Source organism: Ixodes scapularis, unplaced genomic scaffold (assembly GCF_016920785.2).
Source record: "Ixodes scapularis isolate PalLabHiFi unplaced genomic scaffold, ASM1692078v2 PGA_scaffold2__306_contigs__length_199485367, whole genome shotgun sequence".
In the NCBI taxonomy this organism is placed as follows: domain Eukaryota; kingdom Metazoa; phylum Arthropoda; class Arachnida; order Ixodida; family Ixodidae; genus Ixodes; species Ixodes scapularis.
The window spans coordinates 9,350,030-9,375,511 of record NW_024609857.1 but is presented as its reverse complement, the minus strand read 5'-3'; the positions used below and the strand labels follow the sequence as shown (position 1 = coordinate 9,375,511).

At 46.9% G+C, this 25,482-nt stretch overlaps 1 pseudogene; it reads left to right on the top strand.

Moving 5' to 3' along the window:
• The first annotated feature begins 8,338 nt into the window (after positions 1 to 8,338).
• LOC121836878 lies at positions 8,339 to 12,134 on the top strand (annotated as a pseudogene).
• The last annotated feature ends 13,348 nt before the right edge of the window (positions 12,135 to 25,482 follow it).

Here is a 25,482-nt window from a genome sequence, read left to right as displayed (position 1 = left end):
TAGACAAAACACGTACCTTATGTTCGACGTTTACTTGTACTTGGTACACTCACCAGTTCGTATTCTCTAAACGGCAGGCATCTTCAGCCTTGAGAGTACCCGATAATTCGACGACCTCGCTGTCTGAACCTTCATCAGTGCGATCGGGCGTATTCTATGCTAGCAATCCTAATTTCTGCGAACGTTCTAACATTTTTTTTTTTCAAACATCGATAGCTTGTCTTGTTCCCAGTATGGCTCTGTACCATCGGACTGATGACGTGCACTCGTACACTGGCTTGTACTCGCAACGCTTTCATCATTGACCTCCATCACGTCGATCCACCGACTCTTCGTCCTCAACTTTCACAGCACGAAAACTAACCAACGGTGCAGCGATAAAGAGCTATACATCGTTTGAGCTTCGGTCCAGACGCAGCCGATGCTACAAGCGCGAGCATGTGGCCCAGAACAGTGCTTGCACTGCACGAGCGCGCGTGCTTGGCAGGGACGCTGAAAGCCCGGAGCTCGCGCTTGTAGCTTTGGCTGCGTCTGGACCGAAGCTGAAACGAAGTATAGTGGAACTGAAACTTCGTTTTCAACAATCGCTAGTAAAGTAAACCAGAATAACAAAAAATATATATATATATTCTTAGGCACGGTCGTGGAGAGCACGAGGAGTGAAACTCACGGGACTTCCGGCGAGCCCACTTTTAGTGACGTAGGTCGATGCCTCCCTTCTGACCGCCCAGACACCTTGCGGTACATTGTTACGTAACAGGGCGCTGGCGGGCACTTTGAATTTTCTCGGCGTGCCAGAGGCCCTTTAAGACTGCTATCGTGTCGGAATGCGAGAGCATTCGTATACGGAGCCTATACCTACAAGCTGGGTGCCGCGCTGAGCTCGGCCGTGGAGCCTCTTCTGAGTCTGCCCGGGCGGGCTCTGCTGGCTCTGCGGCCGGCCGCTCCCTCTTACCGGCGGCCGGCCCGCTGCGCCATGGAGAGGGCTTCACTGTGGAGTGACGCTCCTTGGAACTACGCCGCGCGCCAGCCAATGGGGTGGCTGCTACAGTCTACAGGCTTCGCTCCATAAAACAGGGGAATTTAGGTGCCGGTCGGCGCGTCTTCAAAAGACGATAATGCCGGTTCGCTCCATGGGACAGTTAATGCTTTCGCATTAAAAGTTTCTGTAGACTGGCTGCTAAAACCAATACACGGTCCGGTGAGTCCTTTGGGGAAGCTCGGCGGGCTCGGCGCGATATCATTGGCGCCTAGGGGAGGTAGGTGCCCATCGCGGATGCTTTGTCGTTCACGAAGTGGTTGAACGCGTTTAAGGACATGTAGGTTGGTATATGAATCAGGCGGCTCGAATAGGTAGTCGTGAAGATGCGCCCGAGATACCTTCGGTAGATTTGTCATTCCTTTGAGAAACAAGCGTTCTTTATTTTCATCCAAAGGATCAAAAAGACATGTCAATCCCGTATAAGTAAATTTCAGGAAGTACCGCAGTTACTCGTAGGCGATGAAACCTTTAAAGTACGCGCTACTCACTGCGGGTCCTCAAAAACAAGCAAAAACGGTAGCCAACCGAAAGCAACATACCCCCCCCCCCCCCCCCCCCCCCCGGAAGTTCGGCTGTGTTTGTTTTTGTTCTCTTCCGCACAACGTGTATAGACATTAAAACACAACAAGAGCAAGATAAATATTGGTTATTCACACTAAGATATTACAACAAAAAAGTACATAATCACAAAACACAGTAAGACATTAAAACAGCAAATGACATAACCATAATACACAGTAAGACATTACAAACAGGAATGTCCCATATGTTAGTAAACTACAGTTCCTGCTTTTCCCTAGGGTATAAAGTCTGACTTTCGATAAGTGTTTGCCGTATTCTTCAAGTTATGCCAGAACACCCCCCCCCCCCCCCCCCCCCTCCTTAAAAGAAAAAAATCAAGCAAGTGCCTCTTTTCACGCGTTTCGATACTCATTTTTAATCACGAAAGATCCCTCCCTGCCATCATAAACAACGTAAAGAGTTTGGAAGAAAAAATTAATGATCTCGTTACACGCGGCGGATGGCGCATACAAACTGCGGAAACAAAAAAAAAATATTAACTCCGTCGTTACGAAACCACGCGAATAATAGAAACTCCAAGTGCGCGCCTTCGGGGCTGGAAGGAACTCTATCCCGCAGCAGAGTAGCGTGCGCTCGTGGGGGGAATGATGGCGTGCAGGAAAGCCACACGATCCCGGTCCATACCCTATTCACTTCTAAGCTGACCGTGCGTTGGGAGCTCCCCGCTCGTTGGACCACTCATACCCCTCTTTCTCCGCCACGTGAGCATGCTCTCACCCATACCCCCGCGCAGAGAGGGCCGTCATGAAACGAAAGGAAGGCGATCGATAAGTCCGGCAAGCCCGTAGCTCCCATCGCGCTGTCAGCTCAGGGCTGACCGGAGTCTATACGAATTCAGCTCGAGGCGGTGTGCCCTGAAGAGTGAAAACGGAGCACCCAAAACTTAAAAACGAAAACCATGTACAAAAACAGACGAAAATACAATCTCGGAACATAATCTTTTCTCTCTGTCCATCGTTCATACCTTCCTTCCTTCGGCTTCCCCAGTTCTCGGTCGCTTTCTCTCTCCGATGCAATTTTCCCCGGACACCGCAACGCGATCCCATCTCGTCCCGGCCGCAGGGCGGACGGACGCTGAGAAGCGCCACGCCCGGGGACGTCCGCGTGAAATATTCACCGACAACCTCGAAGCGCCACCCGAGACGAGTCCTCGACGGCGCCCGATACCCGAGATAGGGTTGGCGCTTTGCCTCAGCGAGGATAGCGAGTCTCACCAGGCCGAGTAGAAAAGGACGTTTGTCTTTGTTAGAAGGAGACAGACTGTAGGATAACTCGTTGACGATGAGGAACCGAAATATGCGCGCTTGCGTGCATACTCCTTCACCGGCTTGCCTGAAACGTATACATTTTGCTTGACACTCAATTGCCCGCACACTATTGAAAAACCAAACATTCTGTATGATTCGTCCAGTAAACATTCCAACATTTGTATGAATTAGATAAGGCGCATCGCCGCATATAAAGAGTATATAAAGTCGTATGTGGTCTTGTATGTTCTCATACGTTTATTGAACATAGTCATATAATTCATTTTTCGCTGGGGTATGAAATAGAAAAATAATTGACAGGACTGGCGCATGACTATTTTGTCTCTGCACTCTCTGCGTACCATTCTGTTATCGCTGCGATGTTCTTAACAGAGTCTCAGGTTCTACCCCTTTTCTGCTAGTTTTAAGCAGGTCTACAGTCGATATACTGTTTTAGTCAAGGAATTATTTAGAACCACAAGCAGGTGTTTAGTGGTCGAGACCTCAGCGCGAGGTTTCCAGCTTAGTTAACGTTCTGTCGCCGAGTATGTAGGCTTCAAATATTAACACTCGTCAATATACTACAAAAACGTCAGTGTATATCCATCCTGGAGGCAAGATTCCCAGAAAACTATGGGCCATGTTGCATCTCTCTTGTGTTCTCACATCAAGAGTAGGTCAGGCATCGATCGTATTATTATAGAAGACAGCAAGGTTGAGAGCACGCATTCTCGGCTTTTCGAAGGTTAATTTTTTCTTCACCCTGTTTTTTTAGAGCACTGAATGTGCGGTCGCAGTTTTTGCTGTATTTTAATTAAGTTATGGCAAAATGTCGCACAGTTTTGCTCGTCGGCGTTTAAGCTGAACGTCGCAGACGCTATTTGAAGCCGCCGAGCAGTGTCAACATTGCGAACAGTGTTTCATGACGGGGATACTCCTCACCAAAAGAAGTACAAATACACTCCGTGTTGTAATAAAAAGCAAAAGACTTATCCAGCGCGCAACGTTTCGACACAAATGTTCCATTCCATCGCAGAACCGCGTCAAAGAGGCCGCTAACGAACGACCTCTCTATCCAGACTAAAGCATATAAAAAGAAAAAAACAACCTCAAAGCACGGAGAAACCATCGAACGACGAGGATAGCTTCACGAGAGAAGTCAAGAAAACCTGCAACTTGCACTCAACTCGCGTTACCAATTAGGCCCTTGGGGCTGGGGGGAGAAGGGAAGTGCTCCTCTCCTCCCAACTCACTGGCCCTCTATCGTCCATTTCGAAGCCAGTAGAAATATCCGGGGCCCCCTTTCCTACTTCCTATTACCAACACGGCACTCTTCTCCCTCTCTCTCCCTCCCTCTCTCCATTTACTTCTTTTACTTCACCGGAAGTGACGTGCCGAGAGCAAGCTCCAGCTTCGAATGGGCGCCATTTGTACGCCCTTCCAGTCGCGCTCTCGCTCGAGACGAACAGCAATCTCGAGAAAGACGCAAACTAGACGGAATAAATCGGATACAAAAAGAAGAAAGGGAAAAAAAGTAAGACGGTACAGCAAACCGTTTTCAGCGCCGCGCCTCGCCGACCGACTGACAACAGCAGACTCTTTCTTCGCCTACATTGGCGCTCCATCTCGTCGACGCCGCGGATGTTCTTCTACTGCCATAAACTTGCGCGCACTGCGGCGGCGGCACCCGAGGCTTTTCGCCGTGGGAAGCAAGATGGGAATAGAAACAAAGTCTGAAGCATAAACCAAAGTTTCCGCCCTTGCTTGCTTGTTTTCTCTCTGTACGTGTACATAAAGTAACTGGCGAAGTGCATGTGTCACTGCGTGAGGCTCATATCCGGTTCCGGGGCTAAACTCAAGTGCTTCCGGGGAGGCTAAGTGAATATCGCTACTGCACAAACGGGCGGAGGAAGCGTCGTGCCTGAGGAGGAATAAGAAAAAGAAGGGGCTAGCGCAGCTTCCCAAATGGCTTTCTCCAACGACGACGACATGTTGAAGTGCACAGGCCCACAAAGATGCGCTAAAAGTCACGAAAAACACTGTACAGTTCTGATGGAGAACCTAAGCGCCCACATCCACAACACATCGACAATAACATGGGATTAGCATGACTATACGTTTTGTCACAATATGATCTAACGCCGTAAAACTAGCCAAAGCACCCGACGGAAATAAGAAAAAAAGAAAATTGATACACGAACAAGCAACGAAACATATATGCGCAACAAACACACACTTCTCACACCCCTGCAGACACACGCAGTCGCACAAAGATTCTCACGAAGATGGAAGCGGGTGACTTCCCGAAACGCTCAAAATTCAAGGTAACTCCGGCACATAAATATAAAAACCTTTCTATAGCGAGCGGCATTCATTAGAATGCATTTTCTCAGTTCAAAACAACAGCGCATTTGGATGAAAGTGTCCTTCTAATGATGTTGCCCTGAGACGCTGTGATTAACGTGGGCGAATAGACTGGGCATTCGCTCACGTCACTCTCGCTGGAATGCCTCCAACATAAGGTGCCAATCGAGTATGTTTCTTCGCTTCGTCTTCGTTGTTTAGGCTGTTTTCATCATGTGTAACGTTTACCAACTCGCCAAATTCGGTACCTTAATAATGAAAGCAAAATTTTAAAAAATGCTGGTCCGACAGCGACGATTTTAATCGAACACTTTCTATAAGCAGATCAAAGCATAAAAAGATTTCCCCCTACTTTTCACAATTGTTTCATCACATTCACATGTTCAGAGGAGAGAGAGAAAGAGTCAGAAAAGGAAGAACGGAGAGGTTAGCATAGGTTAAAATCTTGGTTGGCTACTCTTGTTGTTTTTTTTTTTTTTGTCGCATTTGTGGGGAATTAAAATAGAATGGAAAGGATAGGAGAATATAAAACATTAAACACGTCTAAAAAAATAGTAACACAATAGCACAAAGTACATTAAAAAATAAAGTACGAGTGTCCTTTAGAGGCAGAAGTTCAGCCGCGTTTCCTTTAAAAAAACGCAGAAAGCTTTTGCGGCCCACGCTGCATTCTGAGGGCTGTCCCAGGTGCCGAGCACTTTCATGACAGAAAACGGTCGGCTGTCCAATTGCAACAACGTACTCTTGAGGTCTTTTCTTTCCGCGTCGTACATTTGACAGTCGCACAATAGGTGAGCAATTGTTTCATCACATTCACATGTTGGACACTTCGATGTTCTGACTTGCCCGATGCGCTGAAGAAAAGATTGTGTATAAGCAACACCGAGCCGGAGGCGATGTATGACTTCCTCTGTCCTCAGGGGAAGATCACGTGGAAGTTGAAAGGCAAGATTTGGGTCCAACCCGTAGAGGGGACCATAATGGTAGGAGATATCCTGCCAGAGGGGACCTTCTCCTAATTGCGCTGGTGGCGTGACGATTGATAAGGCGTCTAATGTCATTCCGACAATACGAAACTGTAATGTTTGCATCTAGAGAATGGGATGACTTCGCACCTGTGTCTGCAGCCTCGTTTGCAGGGAAACGACAATGACCTGGTATCCATTGAAACTGAATAGTGTGTCCTAGATCCAAACACTGCATAAAAAGGGTCATTATTTCGAAAACCACTTGGTCATTTTGGCCGCGTCGCAAATATGCTGATATTGTTTGGAGGACCGTCTTGGAGTCAGAAAATATTGTCCAGGGGTGGGACGATTTTGTCAAGATGATTTGAAGTGATTGATGAATTGCCACTAGCTGTGAGACCGTAGATGAAGTTATGTGGCTTAGTTTGAATCGCACGGCTCTACAATGACTTGGAATGACTACACAGCAAGTAGAACACACGTTCAGAAAGATGGCGACACTCAATAGGAGAAAACGCCAATAACCCTGGCCGCGGTCAAGCGGAAGCGCTGGTATTTAGCTCCAGGACTCCAAGACGCGCTCGACTGAAGTAAATTAAGTAAGCTGAAAAGCCATATCTTTTTTTATGTTTTCTTTAAACAAGGAAATTTGTTATATTTTTTTGTGTGTGTTTTTTTCAAGCAGAGTCACCAGCCAATAATGGATTGGGCGACAAAAAGAAATATTTATTAAACAATCATAAAACGCAGTACCATTAGAAAATACAGTTTTCATCGTCTCGCCTTTACGTGCGCTGCAACAAGGGCTGTAGACTTTTCACTTGAACTGGCCTCGGCTGCGCAAACGGTCATACACTGAAAACACAAACTAAATACCGTTCTCACTTGAAGTCTTTACTGGAGTCTATGTTACGACGAAAAGTTTTTGGTGATGGAGAACACTTGGGAGTACAATCGCCTTCCGATCAGCAAGCAGGAAGAGGTTTCCCTCATCCGGGATGATTTGAAATTAACCACGGTAACGGTGACGTTAAAAACAGTCGAGACTGCGAAGAACAGGGCAACCCGTGGTAACCTCGCCTCTCCTGAGATCAGTAATTCTCGCTATCCTCGCCCAACCGAGAAGCGAGGATTAGCAAGAGCGGATTTACGGCATCGTGCTGTATTCATGGCGAGCAGCAACCCGGAAAAACCTATGGCACATGCCGAAATAGCGCGGTCCCTCGGAAGTGATAACAATAGGGAGTTTTCGTAGATCGCCTTCGCCATCCCGCAAGGCCCTCCGCAACCCGCTATGATAGCGGGAACTCCACAGTCAAGGCTATTGGCGCGCAGGCGCAGTAGCAACTTCTTCGTTGCGGAACGCTTAGCGGAGGGGACAACGCGGGGCATGTTCCAAATCTTACCCGGGTAACCTGTCTCTTACGTCAGCGGGTAATACCAGGTGACATCGCGAGTAAACGATCCGCGACTATAGATTTTGGAACGGCCTGGATGATCACCTGGATACTACGCGGATTGGCTTCGTCTTGGGCTACGACAAACGAAAGCATAGCAGGCTCGATTGTGGGAAATAGCAGACGATCTGTTTGGAGGAAGCACTCGAAGAGACGATGATATTAACCGCTGCGATGTTTTTCTTGATAGTGACGACGCGGCGGAGGAGTGGGAAATCCTGGAGAGTTTTACAACGAAGAAGAGGTAAGGAAACATTTCCTGATAAACTTTAAAGCGGCATGTAGCGCGTTAATCGAAAAAGTATCCAGAGCGTGCTTCATTGGCACACCTTGCAACGCCGACTTGAAGCTTATATTAGTTATTGTATACAAATAAAAGCGAAACTATTTACTCCGATGAGAGTGCATTACGTATTCACTCCCATCTTATTCAATAAGCTGCGTGGGACGTAAAATATAGAAAGGCAACATAAAATAACATTTGGCCGTCATACGTATTTTAGTAAATTATGTTTTGCGTGTGGGCTTTATTTATTTCTTTAGCTTTTATATAATGTACTATAAACGTCCACACTAGCTACGCTTTACGTCTAAAGGAAGACTTCGGGTGGAATCCGTCCCTTAAGTGATTTTTTTTTTCTTTCTATACGCACATACACAACCGACTGTTTGTTCCAAATGAATTGTTCTTGTGTTACCAGGCTTGCATTCTATGAATCGCTGGTCACCGGGAAAAAAACGATCACAAATCGCACGTGTGTTATGAGTAGCTGCTTGATTATTGTCGGGGATGCAAACCAACGATAAATTATGTATATATTGAAGCAGATTAGACACGTGAAACGAATGCACCTGCACTTTAAAACAAATCCTACATAATATATTTTTTTATAATCTCAGGCGCAAAGTGGTCAAGATTTTAGAGTATGCGGAAACCATTGTCCTATGCCAGTCACCCGAGGCCTTCAAAAGTTATTTTCGGCTCCGAAGGAGTTCTGCTGAGCGCCTAGTGACGTTGCTCGCCCCTCAGCTGCAAGTTCCCCGCAGACGGCCGGCCATGGGCGTTACCAAGCAGACTCTGATATTCGTGTGGAGTCTTGCCAACCTATACTTCGTTTCACCTTATGTTGTACCGCAGCGAAGGCTAGAAGCGCGAGCTCATAGCGTTGGCAGCTGCTCTTAATTCACGAGAGCCTGTGCCGCCGAGATGTGCCCCAGAGCAAAGAGCTCGCGCTTGTAGCCTTTCCTGCGGTACATCATAAGGTGAAACAGAGTATATAGAGTGCTTCAGGTGACTTTGTAGGAACGGGTTATTTCTCGATCTTAAATTAATAATGAATATCCCCAACTCGTTGTTTGTCTATGCGGAGTGCAAGTTCGTATTCATCTGGCACAGGGGTGGCAATGATGTCAGAAGGCCGAGCTCTTTTTGACTGATTGAAGAAATAGTGGGTAGACCTCAAGGCATCTAGCGTTGGGATCTACCCACTATACTTTCAATCATAGCCAATAGGAGCTCGGCGTCGTTCTGACGTCACTGCAACTCCTGCGCAAGAGCAGACGATTTGCTCTCCGCATAGCACTCCGCAAGTTGTCTGAGCAGGATGTCCTTATTTAAAATTTCTGAAATGTCTGGTTGTCTGCAATAATTTCTGAAATGTCTAGCTGTTAGGCGCCAGTGAAAGGGTCTCATCGCTTTAAATATCAGATGACAAAATAAGCGTATACTCTATATGAGAACGAACTCAAGGTGGTTCATTGTTATATATCATTTAGATGCGGGCTCTTTTTCAATTTTACAGGTCTGTTGGAGACTGCTTTGGACTCTCCAAGTCTACGGTGTGCAGGGTAGTGCACCGAGTTGATCTAGCTGTTTTGACCCACAGCCCAAACTTCGTGTCGTGGCCGACGGAGAAAAAGGCTGTATATTATATCCGACTTCGAGGCGAAAGAAGGCTTCCCTGGAGTCCTGGGAGCAATCGACGGAAGTCATATCGCTTGCAAGGGGCTTCAGGGCAAGGATGCCCAGTCGTACATCAACCGACATGGGTTGCCATCGGTGCTCCTTCAAGCTATCTGCGACCACGAGGCGAAGTTCCTTCACTGCAGCGCAGGGGATCCCGGGTCCGTGCACGACGCGCGCATGTACAGGCGGTCCGAGCTACCGACGATCTTGACTGCGGACAAGTTCCCCTTCGACAGCCACCTGCTCGGAGATGGCGCGTACCCGCTGCGGCAAAGCCTCCTTGTCCCCTACAGGAACAACGGCCGACTAACTGAGGAGCGCAGAAAGTATAACAAAAAGCACTCAACAACGCGAGTGGCTATAGACCTTTTCATTTTAGTAGTTGCCTCCCCGGCGGATAGAGGGCGCTGATGCACTCGGCGCCATTAGGTTGCTTCAATTTGGTTGGTTTCGGTTTCAACGTGAACGCGGCTATGTTGCTATTTTACGTTCTTTTTGCGTAATTTTGTGATACGATTACTTTCCTTTTTGGGGACGACGAGGTATATTTAAGCCTAAATCGCGGGCTTTTTTTTTAACTTTTTTTATGTATTTGATTATGGTCGGTTGCGTAACACCTGACTGATGTACAGGGAAGATTACCATCGTCTACGGCCGTGCCCGATGACCACCAGTTTCCAGTAAAACAAACTAATGAAGAGACTAACACGTGAATTTAAAGAAGCATATCGACAGCTTGATTAGCAATCTGCTGAATCAGCCAGAACAGATGAACTAGCGAGTTAAATACTCTATGTTTGGTTTTTGTGGGCACCCAACCTTTAGTGAACTTTGCAAACTAAAAACGTATCGTGCAATGACGCAGATAATCGATATAAACAAGTAGTGTCATCTCGACCTCTTTTTTTTAATTCAGTACTTCAGCATGTTTTGACAGGCCAAGTAGGAATATATTATCAACCCTGCTAAAGTACTCATAAGCAGCATTTCGCTTTATTTATCCTTTAAAATAAATTATTTTTATATGAACATTTGCTTACTCAAGATAAGATATAAGTGACAGGCCCATCAAATTAAATCTGACATTTGTCTCCGTAAAATCAGCCAAATAAAATTAAAGGCTGCAGGAGGAGAAATACCTCGGAAAGTTTGGCTGAATTCTAGCGCGAGGCAACACTTCACAGACCTGTGTGAACAAATATTTCTTTGTTTGAACAGATTCGTTTTGTAAATTTCGGCGTCGCCAGCCACCAAAAGTAAAGCTCTATTCGCCATCGACAATCCTGGACTCAAGTAATTGTTATGCAAACGGCTTTTTCTTTTTTGGGTTAAATACTGCGGATTTTAGGTACTCGCAAAAATTAAAACAGCGTACGCAAAAAAAAAAAAGCGTCGTCATTATTGCGCATATCCCGAATCCAAACCGCGTTTTGGATTAGCAAATAGAAACGACGTTATTTCTTTGTGCACGCTATTCCAAAACTCGCTACTGTTGTCGTGGCAGTTTCTTACGCGGGAAGTCCCAACTGGTTATCTAAATATAATTAATCAATCACTTAAATGACTGTCGAAATGGAAGCGAGTACGGTATACATTTTCTTAAACTTCATAAGTAAACCGACCAACCGAACGACTACGTCGCAAAAAAAAAAAGATTGAGAACCTCTTACAGATAATTAGGTGTGTTATTATGAACAAACAAATCGCCTGATGTTGACGTAGCAGTACTTCTAGCCTCAGATAAAATACAAGTTAAACGTTCGTTGTCTATCTCCTCCGCGAGTTTCCTCAGACAAAAGAAACAGATATCGATATATTATAAATACAAAGAACGATACTTTCAGGAAATGCAGATAGTCTCCTTGCGCTGACTATCTTGACGCCTTCCGATCCTAAATACACGATATAAATATACGCGCTTCTTACTGAGAATGTTCCAGCACTATTAGTAAACAAACCTCAGTTGTCATAAGGACCTTTGAACCCTCGTGATGTCTTAGTCAGTAGACGTAGCGGGCTAGAGTTTCCAAAGTCAGGCAAGAAAGCGCTGCGAAACGCGAAGAAAAACACGATTACAACCAAAACAACGCATCCGCCAAGGCGCGGAGGGGAGAGCGGAGCAGCAACTTGAAGCAACCTAATGGCTGCCGCGTCACGTGATTCCAAGATGGCAGCGCCCATGCGGAGGAGGATGAAAAGGTCTATAGAGCGGGCCTTTGGAATTCTCAAGGGGCGATTCCGACGTCTCAAGTACATTGAAGCCCGCCGCCCAGAACGCATCGTCACGACGATTGTGGCAGCCTGCGTTATGCACAACGCGTGCATGGAGTGGCGGGACATCTACGACGGTCCCTACACACCAAGGACGACGGACCCGCAGCTGACGGAACGGACAGCGACTCCAGCGAGTCCGGTGGGTCCTCCTCGGACGAAGACGACGAACCCACGGCGAGTCGCGACAAGGCCAGGGGCAAGGCAAAGAGAGACTTTATCATGCACAGCCTGTGAGGCCCAGGTATATATGTGCATAGTTCATGTTTATTCACGAGAATGGGAGACCAGCCTATTTTTTTATTCTTTGCATATTCATCAATTTACCGTTAATTAAAAACTAGTTGGAACTTTCACATTTATTTGTGATCCCGTGGTAACGCGAACATGTTAATCATTGTGACTTATATCTTCACACACTCACACAAAATAAATAACATTGTAGGTGAACTTGTCTTTGCAGTTCTTGGCTTGCGTCAGTTAAATTCAAGATTACGAAGTTTCAAACATCATGGCTCTTCTTCCGCTCTAGCTTTCTCTGCTTTCTTGAGTTCTAAAAAATCTTAAAAAAAACAATTAAAATCCTCAAGGGCCTTGACTTTCCTTTCTTATAAGACCATTTTTTTGGACAGCAATTCTTGTGCCTCCGAGAGTTTCGACTGTCTCTTGCTTCCTCGGCTGCACTCCGCGTTCGGCTCCTCTCCGGTTTCCCTGACGCTCAGACCAGCTGAGGTGCTTGCAACAGCCAGAGGGACCACCTCCGGCCTTCGCCTGAAGATTTCATCCATTTTCTTGAGGAATGGCCAATCCTTCCTGCGAGATTAATATAGTACTGAAAGGTTTCATCAAAATCTCTCTCAAGAAATATAAAAATGGAAACTTGATATGCGTACCTGTAGTTGCCGCTCTTGGCGCTGTAGTCCTTAACACTTTTATGCGCTTTTTTCAAAATTTTCCATTTATTGAAACACTGGTCCTCAGTGACTGGGTGCCCCATTTCATTGAGGGCCTCGGCCAGCCTGAAATAAATCACCACCAATATTTTAGTGTATTCAGTTTCTTGTGACCGGATTGTCGAAATGAACGCTTCCTGAAATAGTAGTCAAAATTGATATTCTGCCTCTTTATATTAAAAGCAAGCCCACCAAACCGGCGAGTTTCCTATGAGTGGCAAACATTTTGACTTCTGTAAACATCTACCATCTTCGGACATGCTCGTGTAAAACGTCACGCGTTGTAGGTGTCTAGTCCCAGGTAAGCAAAGACATATTTTCCTTATCTTCGTTAAAAACATAAATAAAATAAAAATGCGTGCTACAAAAAAAAAAAGAGAAGGAGAAGAGGGAATTGTCACTACGCAGTTGTGGCACGAGCATGCATTTCCTTCATTTCACAGCGATAATACAAAATACCTGAAAAAGTATCGTTTTACCCTTTCCAGAACGTCCTGGAGACAGGATCACTTTTTTTTTTTTTCCCCATCTCGGCACAGCGTTCGATTAAGGCAAGTACGGCTGGTCGTGTCTAATACACGTACGCCTCCTTGCTTGTCGTCAATGTTTTTGGAGGTGGCTTCACCGGCTCCACTTGGTCAGCTTTCTTTTGAACTGCATATTGAGATCAAAACTCATTTCAGTTAGACATCAAACATTTGTTTTTATTAGTTAGCGCGATGGCTGTTATTATATTTCAGGTGCCTTATACATATGCGTTCCCCGCATCATAATTTGCATGGATTACGATTTGCGGAAATTTAAAATCATATTCCACACAGTGCAGCGGTGCTCAGTGAAGTATGTAACTTAATTAACTTAGTTTTGACGCTGAAAGACAAAAATATATCACAGAGAGAATTTTAAAACTGAACGGCATTTTTGGGGGTGGGAAAAAAAAGGGGGGGGGGGGTAGGGCATGTGGACTGATCATTTACATAAAATTTTCGAAGCCTTCACTGCTTACAAGCGCTATTATGCATACTCTGGGAAAAAATACTTTCATCTCTATAGCAAAATAGTAAGCTGGGCGAGTTGGTAAACGTTGAACATGGTTAGAAATCGCGCACAAAGAGACAAGGAAAAACTAGGAAGGAACACAGAACACAGACGCGCCCGTCTGTGTTCCACTCCTCGTTTGTTCTTGTCTCTTTGTGCGCGATTTTCAACTATGTTTATCGTCTTCTTCATCATCATTTCATCATCATCATCTACTGTGTTCGACCATTTTCAGCCTTGAACGTACGATAAGAAAAACAGGTATACACCATTCCAATATTTACAAGACCTCAGCCCAATAAACATACACCTCCTTCACAGCTGGCTGTTTCGGAGGTGGCCCGTCTTGCTTAGCTTTCACATGGGCTGTGTCTAGATTTAATACAAAATTATATCTCCTAATTCAGTTCTTCGTCGGAGTTCTGTACCATTACGCAATCATTGACTGTAAGTATACCGAAATTCCGTGCCTCGCAAAAACTTCAAATACACCTCGGGCGAAAGGAGCATTAATTCCGGCCCTGCTCGATTCCACCCGGAGAAAACTGACAGTGCAACTTTCTCAGTCTAGAAATAAGAATGAATGTCCACGGCGTTGTCTGTTGCCGCGTGACAGCCTCGTCAGCGATCTTTTTTTTTTTTTCTTTTCTAGGCAAGTTATACATCACCGAGGAAACGTACACCTCGTCATCGACATCGAACCCAATCCCCGGCAGAGACATTCTTGGAATCCTGGCATATTCAAAGCACGCCAGGAAACATCAACAGATCCCTCGGTGCTTTACCATCCGCATACGTAAACGGGCTTCGTCCCATCACCGATGCAAAAAGAAAAACACCACGTGGTGTTTTTGTTTTTGAAGAAGAAGAAGATGATCCAGAGCAAGCTGCTCCTAAGCTTAACGGCCATTCCTGCAGTCACCCGAGTAGGCCTCGAAACGTCGGGTCCCTGTATTTTAGGGCTCGAGTGGACGTCTCTTTTTAATAAGTAAGTAATCTGGTCAGTGTCGAACGCCTTCAATCTTGAAAGCATGAACAGCGAGTTCACTCCAACACTGAGAACGAGGATGCTGAGAAATCGCTACTGAGAAATATGTGCATACCTCTTCGCGCAAGATGTACGCTGTGAATGTGTTGCACAGCTAATTCATGAGTTGCGAAAGACATGTCGCAATAACCGCACAAAAACGACGGCGTCGAGTTCTCAGCCATTCTTGCAATGTGTCACCGAACGCAACAACGCAAACGAGCTTTGACGGCTGTTAGCGCAGAAAGCAGACGATGAGCAGATCACGTGACGTATTTACTCGATTTGATCCGACGTTACCCTCCAATCGAGGAGGGTAGCGCGAGTAATTACTCCGGAGTAAACAATTATGTCGTATTACACCTGAGACTGCGGTGGAAGAAATCGGAAGAACTTTCAGTAGAAGGAACAGACACAGAGAACGTCGTTCTCTGTGTCTGTTCCTTCTACTGAAAGTTCTTCCGATTTCTTCCACCGCAGTCTCAGGTGTAATACGACATGATTAGCTACCACCAGCTCGCCTGCACTCTCACCGTCTTTTCACTAAGGAGTAAACAACCCGCTTCTGAAACGCGAGTTCTGACGTCATCGAGTAAGCTCGAGTAAGTTTTGAAACGCCACGGTGCGAAACCTTTACTCTGGGGTCGGATCGAGTAAATTTTGGAACACAGCCGCGGTCTACGAAATTCACGTTAGTATAGGGTGCCTCGATAACACGTCCCTCCGTCCAGGGTGGAGACAACCCCGTTGGCGCCGCCATATTGGGTCGTTCCCGCGCAACTGCGCTATTGCGGGTGGGCTACTTCACGCCCAGGATGCGCTTACCTCGTGCAACTTCCACTACGCGTTGTCTCTTTGTACCCAGACGTGTATGTAGAAGAGTTTTTTTTTTGTTTTTTTTTTTTTGTTTTTTACCAGGATGAATAAGAAACAAATAAGCAGATAAGACAGAAAAATCAGGACAAGCGACACGCGGCCTTTCGCCTCTCGTGCCATGTTGCAGCGGACGCAGTGGACGACCCATATTCATTTCAATTGCGTGTGAGTGTCACGTGGTATTCAGGAGGAACGCAGCGAAGCGCTGCGGGCGTGTATTCATAGGATACGTTGACGCCGCTGAATCGGCTGGGATAAAGGCCCTTGATGTGTCTGTGTGTGCAACTATAGTGTCAAATGCGGCACTTCACGAGGTGCATGCCTCGTGCGGCCCTTGGAAGCAAATGGTGGAGATGCACTGAAATGAGCAATCCTTTGAAGCAAATGGCGGCGGAGCACTTGCACGTGACACGTGCCTTGCGCGTTCCAACAACCATGGTTGGCAGTACTTGTAACGCCAAGCGTGAAGACCATTTGCTATATTACCCAAGCATCAAGGAGAATGCAGGGATTGGTGTTCCACGCGCCGCACGCGCACGCCTTTCGCGTATAAAAGATTCAAAGTAAATAATTAAGCGTTGACGAACGCGCGTGCAGGATGCCATTTGTTTTACGTGTTTGGTTTAGAAAATTTACTACTGCTGAGGCCAGCACGTGCAGCGCGTGGAACACCAATCCCTGCCTTCGCCTTGATGCTCGGGTAATATAGCAGTAGGTCTATTAGAGGCGAGATGTTTCGGTGGCGCCCTCGTTTGGTTACCTTTCGTGACGTCACTACCTTGTGAACTACAAGTTCGATGGTGCATGTAATGGGCATGGTGGTAGCCTGAAATCATAGCGCTCTCAAAGCAACACTGCCAACACGGTCGAAATGGAAGTTCTTACATTCCTCTTATTTCCTCGATAATACATCCTTTGCTGAAGTCATAGCCATCACTCGGCCAATTGGAATGGGCCGACCACAGCGACGCTTTCGATCGCTCACGTCGCCAAGAGACCGATCTCACTAAACGTAACCAAACGTTCGGCGCATACGTAACGTCGCCATAACTTTAGTTCACAGGAGGCAATCGGCAGTGCACGAGACGGTTTGCGCTGCCTAGTGCCCTGCACGCGCAGAGTTCCAGCCAGGTTGCCGCACGCACCGAAAGATGAAAGTTCTCTCAGCAGAGCTTCGTAGCAAAACTATTCGCGGCGAGAAGTTTCGGTATCGCCGCCTGGTGGAATGTTTTCACAACCAAGAGTGAGGATACTTCAACTTCCTATGCTGGTGTAGGCCCTTGCAATGCCAAGCTTATATGCACAATGAGAATTGACACCGTAAGTGTGACGTCATGGGTCCAAACAAACCGCTGCTAGCGTGGTTGTTATGGAGAAATACATGTGGCTAGGTTTCGCTACGAAAACTCGACCGTTCGAAAATCAGGAGTAGGATTTAAACTTCTAAAAATCACAGATATAGAAAGCTTGAATGTCACATATGTTTCGACAGGAGTGTGCCGGTAATCGCTTGTTTCTGAAATATTTACGACTGCAACTTCCGGTCTTCAAGATGCCTGCAGCAGACGACGAATGCAAGAAGTTTCCCGTCTGCCACATACCAGCCGGCCAAGCCGGCGTCGTCGTTTGAATCGTATGAATAAAGACGATATTCTGATATTGCATTTGTTTTAAATATAATGAGTTTCAGACACTTATGAGAATTCATAGTGGGGTGAGATGCAAAATATGGTTTATCGAAAGTCCGGGCGTCGATCCAGATGATCGTCTGCAAAAAGATCGCATTGTACCCGCGAGAAAAGTACTTCAGGCGATCGGTTGAGATCCCAAAATTTTGTTTACGGACTCGCGCTATGCGAGGGTACTTCGTACCTGGTTGTAACCATCGCTGCGATAGTTACCGCGAAATTGCGATAGACACGCAATTCTTTAATAACCTGACAATCTCAATAATAATAACAATTAAACCACTTACCTCGACGGCGTACGATTTGTTTCTTATGCTGGCCTGCACTACGCCGGTAATGCACTTCAGGTCGTCGTCGTAGATGATCTGCATGACGTGGTATGATATTTTACGGCATTTTCACCCCCCTAAACTTGGCTGCGTTCTTCCCAGAAAAAAACAAAAAACAAAAAAAAAACGCACATTGCGGAGGCCTTTGTAACGATGGCGATGCACTTGTTTTTGTTGCTCGTTTACCGACGCAGTTCAGTGAAGACGCCCGCTGCAACAAAGGCCAGCAAATCTATCGTGTCGTCTGCTACCAAAGCAAGGCGGAGTGTAATACTTCAGAAATGGCTGTCATCGTTGCAATACGACACTGAGACGACAAGAACATCTTCGTAATTAGATATCAAGAAGTTAGGTTGCTTACAAAAAAAATATTTACTTACTTGTAAGCAAAAATCTAGCCTCATGGGGAGTATTCATGCATTAGTCCATAGCAACGTTCCTAGCAACGGCTCGTGTGGAGCCAGACGCCATGTTGTGACGTAGTAACTTACGGGGTCAATTAAAACATAACCCCGTGGGTAGCACGTGCACTACCCATAGGGAGGAAAACAGAAGCGCCCCTATCGAGCTTCTCATCGCGAATACTCCGTTCACCCTTAAGCTGAGACTGCAGCCAAAGCTACAAGGGCAAGCTAGCCCCCCCCCCCCCCCCCCCCCGCTCCTGGTTTTGAGACGTGCATTTCTAGCGCGAGTCGTCGTTCTGCGGAAGAACGCTTCAAAGCAGCGACCTCGAGCCCTCGTGCTTGTGGCATTGGCGGCAGTCTCAGCTTAAGGGGGAACGGAGTATTGCGCCGAGAAACTGAGGGACAGGAAGAGGCGAGAGGGCGCAGGGACGTCAGAACTCTAAGCTCTGGTTCGAATGAATACTGGGTAAACCTAGAGCTTGGAGGTAGGAAGCTTCTGGAGGTGACATGAGGCCACCAGCGATGAAGCCAGCCAGAAGTGTGGAGGGACACACCCCGACGATGACCAAAACTAAGACACACACTTAGATGAAAGGACAGATCTTTCCGAACGATGACAAAAAACTACGAGACGCTAGTAGACGAAAAGAAAAGCTTTTTCCTTTTCGTCCAATAGCGTCCCTTGGTTTTGGTCATCGTTGGGGCCGTGTCCCTCCACACTTCTGGCTTCACCTCTGGTGGTGTCATGTCACCTCCAGAAGCTTCCTACCTCCATGACCTTTAGGTTGGCCTAAAGCTAGCTGGCTTTGTCTACACTGCACTCGTGGAGCGCGCTAAAACGCGGAACGCCGGTGTCTGGCGTTTGGCTTTTGCATTCGTTCGTGTTCGACCAGTGGAGTGGAAACAAAGGCAGCTATAGCTTTAGGTCTATCTACTAATCCTTCCAACCAGAGCTTGGCATTCCGACGTACCCCGCGCTCTCTCGTCTCCTTCTCTCTTTCAGTTTCTCGGCGCAGTGACTCGGCGTGAATTTTATCGAGGGGCTTTAGGCTGGGATGGCTCGTAGTGCCCCCTGCGGCCCATCGTAAGGCGAAACGGAGTGCAGAACGCGCGAAGGCAAGCTCACGTGGGGAAGCCTCGGAAAAAGGAACCGAAAAGTTAGGAGACGACGGAGGAGCAACGCCGTTGAGATGATGGAGGAGAAAAAGAAGAACGTTTCCCCGGCTGGAAATGCCCCGAAATAGCCGTGGCGTGGGCGGCGGCGACGGCAGTAGCCGCTGCGACGTCTGCGACGGCGGCTGACACGGCCAACAGGCGTACGGCGTCTCCGCCGCCCTCGACCCCTGAACCTTAAGGAGATCCGGTGTCTTTCGAAAACGAGTGTGGCACGTCAGCGTTTTGCTTCTTTGGGGGTTTGGGCGCCTCGATGGATCCGCGGCACGGTCGAAAGAGACTTTCGCGAAACGGCTTGTGCGCATGAATCGTCCTCCTTACAGTGCAGCTCGGCGTTTGATGGACGTTCGGGATGTGTCGCGTGGCACGAGACCCCCTCCGTGGGCGTCGAAGTGTTTTCGTCACACCCGGAGCTTCAGGCGGCAAGTTCGAGTCAGTAAGCGTCTTTGTTGGATGTTTAAACCTCGTGTCGTCTGTATTGCCGTCTGTGTTCCTCTTTTGTTTTTGCAATTGAGTCACCGATATTCTCAACCATCCAAAGACGTCTGGGGTCCAGTTTGCAGTTTAACAGCAGAGATTCCACTTCTGGCTGGAACGTTATCACGTAACAATCGGTACACAGTTCTTAAAGAAGTTAGGATCGAGGTTTAGATATAAATATTGCGCCATTTTTTGCGAAAATATCGTGATTACTCGTGCAGTGAACCAATTTTTGTATGTCCGTTTTGAATGTTTCCTGAATGCATAATTACAATGTTTTTCAAGATACGTAACCCAACGCGCATAAACAAACAAAAAAAAAAGGAAGAAAAAAAAAACTAACTGAAGAGTTGGAGTTAAAAATCTATGAGGTTTGGTTTTCACGTCACCTTCAAGAATTCAGAACCAATAGACAGCAACAGCCGTTGATCACGGGGAATAGGCTCTCGAAGCATTGGCATCGCAATGCGCTCGCAGTATAAAACTCAACGTCTGTGTGAGTTCCCACACCAGACGTTGATTGACGTTGCAGAAGGCCTAAAACGAAGCTTATCGGCGCCGAGAAGAGCCCCAGAGATTGTGTGACGCAAAGGCCGGCAATAATTGCTTACATACATACCTTGTCTCACAACTTAAAAAGAGATGGAGAACGCTATGATGCTGAAAAATAAATGCTAAATGCCCCTCCTTTGGGGCTGCAACAAAAAACACAAAAGCAAATTTGTGGAATGTTGCACGTGTGTGGTGTATGGCATTCCACTTTCATGCGATCGCTCTTGCGTGAGCCAAACTGAGCGTTACGTTAATGATCGTGCAAAGGAGCATGCTGCTGCCACTTAAAGGGGTCATGAAACGATTTTCCTACTTCTTCCTCCTTAGCTTTAATCCTCAACTCAAATGCGAATTGTGAAATCACGTGGTCGTGACATTCCTTCGGCACCGGTGCGATGGCTCCTAGCTTCCACCGTGCTTTTTATGGACACCATAGAACTTGTCATTCCCCAGTGACATTAAGTTCCGTCAGAGCACTCATTGGCCACGAACGCGAATCCAAATATTCGTCGACGGATTGATTGTTGACGAGCGCATACGTCCGAGTGACGCAGTTCTCGTGTCCAATCCGTGAGCTGGGCTCTGCTGACGTCAGTTTGGCGCCGGTGACGCGCTTTTGGAACCGCGGATGTATCATAGTGAAAAGGCGGAGAGCTTTCGAAGGCAAGAAGGTACAAAATAGTCTGCTATATTTTCAAATGTTCGTACCGAAAAGCTGGCTTTTGACTTTCTAGCATCTTTCTTTTGGCCAACTAAACGATATACGATTAGTAAAGTCCCAATTTAAAATCATTCATCTCAACCCAAAATTCGTTTCATGGCCCCTTTAATAGTCACCCTCAGTCCACTTTTCATTCATTGCATTTCAATAGATGCGTGTGACTTTTTTCGGAGATTAAAATCCTCTGAAGACATAGGAATAAAACAACAAGAGAGATACAGGAAGCATTTTAAATAAAAACAAGAGGCTCAAGCAAGTGTGTCAGCGAGCCGTCATTGACCCTTCTTGATAAGGAATTTGTATTTTTGCGGAAAAAGTGTAATGACGTGGCGTATTACGGACCGTATATTAGTGTGCGTTTTTCAAATAAAACTTTCAGTTGCGAGTACGCCAACGTGTTGTCTCTTCTTCCTCTTGTCCCTTGTTTTTAAGGCGTTCAGTTCAGACAACACACATCGAGACAGGAATTTCCAACGCATGTTAGCACTATCCGTACTTCCATAAGGTGTTCGTGATGCTTCCCATTTTATTTCCGCTTTCTTTCGAGCTTAACATATACATTGTATCAGTTGATCCTGACGGAGCGGCGCTATGATTGATCCTACGCTAGCAAGTAACCCATTTTTTTTTCATCAAGAAACAAAAAACAAAATTTCCCAGCAGAAGCATTTGCTCATCATCGCTGTCTCAGCTCAACAAGGGGGCGCAAATGAAACCGACGACGAAGAACATGCCGCCAGGCACCCAGCAACGGCGTCTCCCTTGCACACAATCTCAGGCAGACAAGAAAGAAGCGAAAAAGAAGCCTGAAGAGCAAGAACACGCGAGCCAGCATGCGTGCGGAGCGAGATAAATTGTTTTATCGGCCGCATGGCTGAAAGCGCATGCGCCATGCGCCTCTTCACGCTCGACAAACGGCGGGTCTCTTCTACCGACCAGCGCCTCCCTCCCTGCGCCCGACATCCCACGGCGGCCCAAGCTTTCATCGATACAACATAAGCATCGAAAGTAAATAAAAAGGAAAGACAAAAGCGTCTTCGAGGTTCTTATGTCTCTGGCTTTTCCAGCGTTCTCTTCAATGTTCCCCCCCTCGTCGGTATCTTTTTATTCTTTGGAATAGACTCCACCGGCGGCCGGGACTCGGACCTTTTTTTCTTCTTTTATGTATGTGGCTATATTCATAGGATAGCATTAGATGTGTGCACTCGCTTTGCTTGTCGCTTATCGGGCCATGAACGATAGTTTGGACAGTGAACTCAGACGTGAACTAATCAAATCCTGGCTGCGGTTGGGTCTGGGCTGTTCTTTTTGGTCGTCTCGGTCGCCTCGCAACAGAGACCCTTATTTTCTTCTTCTTTTCAATAAAATAGGGAAATAGAAAGAGAGGTGAAGAGGAAAAGGTTTAGCGTGCTCTTGATATATATATATATATTGTATGATTGCTGTTACGAGAATAGAAGCAGAGCGAATTGTTTTCGCTCCGATTAAGCTTGAGTAACTATGGCTCATGTTTTGCTTTATCGATCGCTGACTTTTTTTTTTTTAGGGGGGGGGGAGTGAATTTTTTAATTCCGACATTAACGTGCGATATACATTTCCGGTAAAACGTTATTTCCTGAACTTGTCACTCTCGTAAATGTTCCGGAGAAAATCAAAGATAGTTAGGAACAGTTTTGAAGCTTCTTCGAGCTGTGTAAGCTCAGAGAGCGTGGAGTATGTTGATGCGCGTAAATGCACGTGGCCACGGAGTTTCAGCTAAAACACGACTTTTGGTTCACAGTGTGCCCTTGTACTGTCATTGACTACCGATCACTTCAGCCTCAGTTCGCGAAAATGAAAGCCTGGGCCACCGCGAACTGGACGATCGGTTGTCGAATTCCTGGTTAAATTCTTTTGTCATAATCGCATTGCCGTTCGAGCACGCAAGAGCTCGTCGACTGTTCATGTTGAAAACTTTTGTGATTGTGCGCCTGCATTATGCAGTGGCGTACCAACTTGTTTTTGAGTAGGGGGGCAAACTAGAAGCCCCCCCCCCCCCCCCCTCCCAGGGCTTGGGGACGGTGCCCTTGGTACCCCTTGGGCGCCGCCGGCCAGTGTTTGCCCTGCCCAGTGGCGGCTGTCAAAACACATGCCTTGCACCCCCCCCCCCCCCCCATTCTGAAAACTGGGGGGGGGGGGGGGCAAGCGCCCCCCTTGCCCCCCCGGTTAGTACGCCCATGCCTGCATATAGCTTCGGTCGGCACACAAGCTGCACAAACATATGCACGCGCGTACACTTCGACTGTTCTTCCGCCGAGCTACAAGATTGACCCGAAATAAGAACGAAAATACAGTGAGTGTGCAGGCGATTCGATGGATGTTGATCGTGCTAAAAATTACCCGAGACTGTGGTAAAAGATGAGAAGCTGGTTGAAGAAAAAGGACCTACGAAAAGTCGTTCCTTTTCCTGCGTCCCTTTTTCTTCTGCTAAGTTTCCCACTTTTTACCACAGTCTCGGGTAATTTTTAACATGATATGAAATAATATTTACATTAGGTTGCGACATGAGATCTGCAGTAATCCGTCCCTCAACTCCAAAGGAAAAAAAGTGCTTAAGTAGAAATGGAAAAGGATACCGGCCTCCTTGTAATATGAGCTCTCAAAAACGTTGCAACCAATCTTTTTTTTTTTTTTTCAAGAGGTTTTTTTTTGCGAGCTTTTTGGCTAATACACATAAATAAATTAGATTAATGCTACGGTCTAGAGTATTAAGCAAGCAGTGCGCTTAAGCAAACATGCGTATTTACTGCGAATAATTCGCGTTAACACGTTCATGTAGCCGCAGACGACGCCGCGTTCAAGGAAACCGCCAGACGCAGGCGACGAGTAGAGGGGTGTCGCGCCGTTAGGCCCTTATCGCCTCAGCCCTCTCTTCACTCGTCTCGGATCGTCGGCACAACAGAAGCTGCTAATGACGCCGAACCAACGCCCATCTATGCGCCAAGCTTTATTCGAAACAAAAGCAAAGTTATCTTCGTCGCACGCACATAACGTAAACCGGACACCGGCGCAACTAAAGCCCACATTCCGCTCCGAGATAAGTCCGGGGATGCGAGGAACGGGAGACTCAGCGTCTTCTCATCCTTTTTTTTATTTTTGTATTACCGTTTTTTTTTTTTTTTTCTTCTCTACTGGTCCCCATTTTCTTCCTCCTTTTTCCTTATTCCATTTTCTTTTACCTCGGTATATTTTTCTTTCAGTTTCTTAAACGTTTGCGGACGGGGATGGAAGAGGCGCGCTGGGGTCCGGACGAAATCGAAAACCAAGATCCTATCTTCCGCGACCTCGACTTTTTTGCGCGGAGGCTGCGCCAATGTTCGTTGGCGTGTGTCCCAGGGTCGGGTAACGCGGCAGCGGCCTTATTGGCGACCAGGAAGAAAAGAAGAATGGATGACGGCGTGTTGGTTGTGTTCGACTTCGCTTCGTCTTTCGATCCCCCCACGGCGTCTCCTTCGGGAAGAAAAACGGGAAATCGGGCAGCCGTTTCAACCGTGGCGGCGCCGCCGCGCTGCGGCCAAAGTTACTGTCGATGCATATTAGCATAGCCTTCTCTTTACTCACAAAGCCTGGCAGTTCCATGACGGAGCCATAGAACACTGTAGCCATAGAGTGCCCGGTCGCAGATTCGGAGCGCGAGGATCTGGTAGCACAGAGCACATCTCGGGGAGTCTGGTATTCAGCGCACAGCTTTTACAGCGGCGAGGACCAGAAACATGGTCTTCAAACCTGACGAGAAAAGAAGCGGTAGCCCGAGTAGCCCGAGCCTATCCCGAGAAGCACGAGCAGACATTCTATCGCTAGTGACAAGTGTGTTTCGGCGTCTCGCCGCAGCGGGACGCCCGAAGCATGACTTGTCTGCCGCTCTACCTTTTCCCTTTAGGCGGCCGCGTCTCGTGGCGATCTGCCAGGCTTTTCGGGGAATTTAACAAGAAACCCAATATTGCACGAAAAGCGATTAACAAAACTCGAGGATATTGAGATGCCAAAATATAGGGAAGTAAGACGGGCGTTCAAAAAGCTTTGCCTCGAGGACTGTTTGGTCGAAGCCGGTTAACTTTAATCGCGGTAAAAAGGTAACTGCATTTCCCTACTGGGCACGTACAAGTACCTAGCCAAGTTTGACGGGTGCTGGTTGCACGATATCTCTTTGTTCTATTAAAGGGTAGTAGCTCGTATCACCTAACGGTTGTAGCGAATATTAGTGGCTTTCTTTGACAACTTTCTCAAAAAGAGTGACCCAAGTACGCGCGCTGACGGGTTTTCGCGACGCAGCGCGGCATATAAGTGAGTTGAAGAAAATTATTT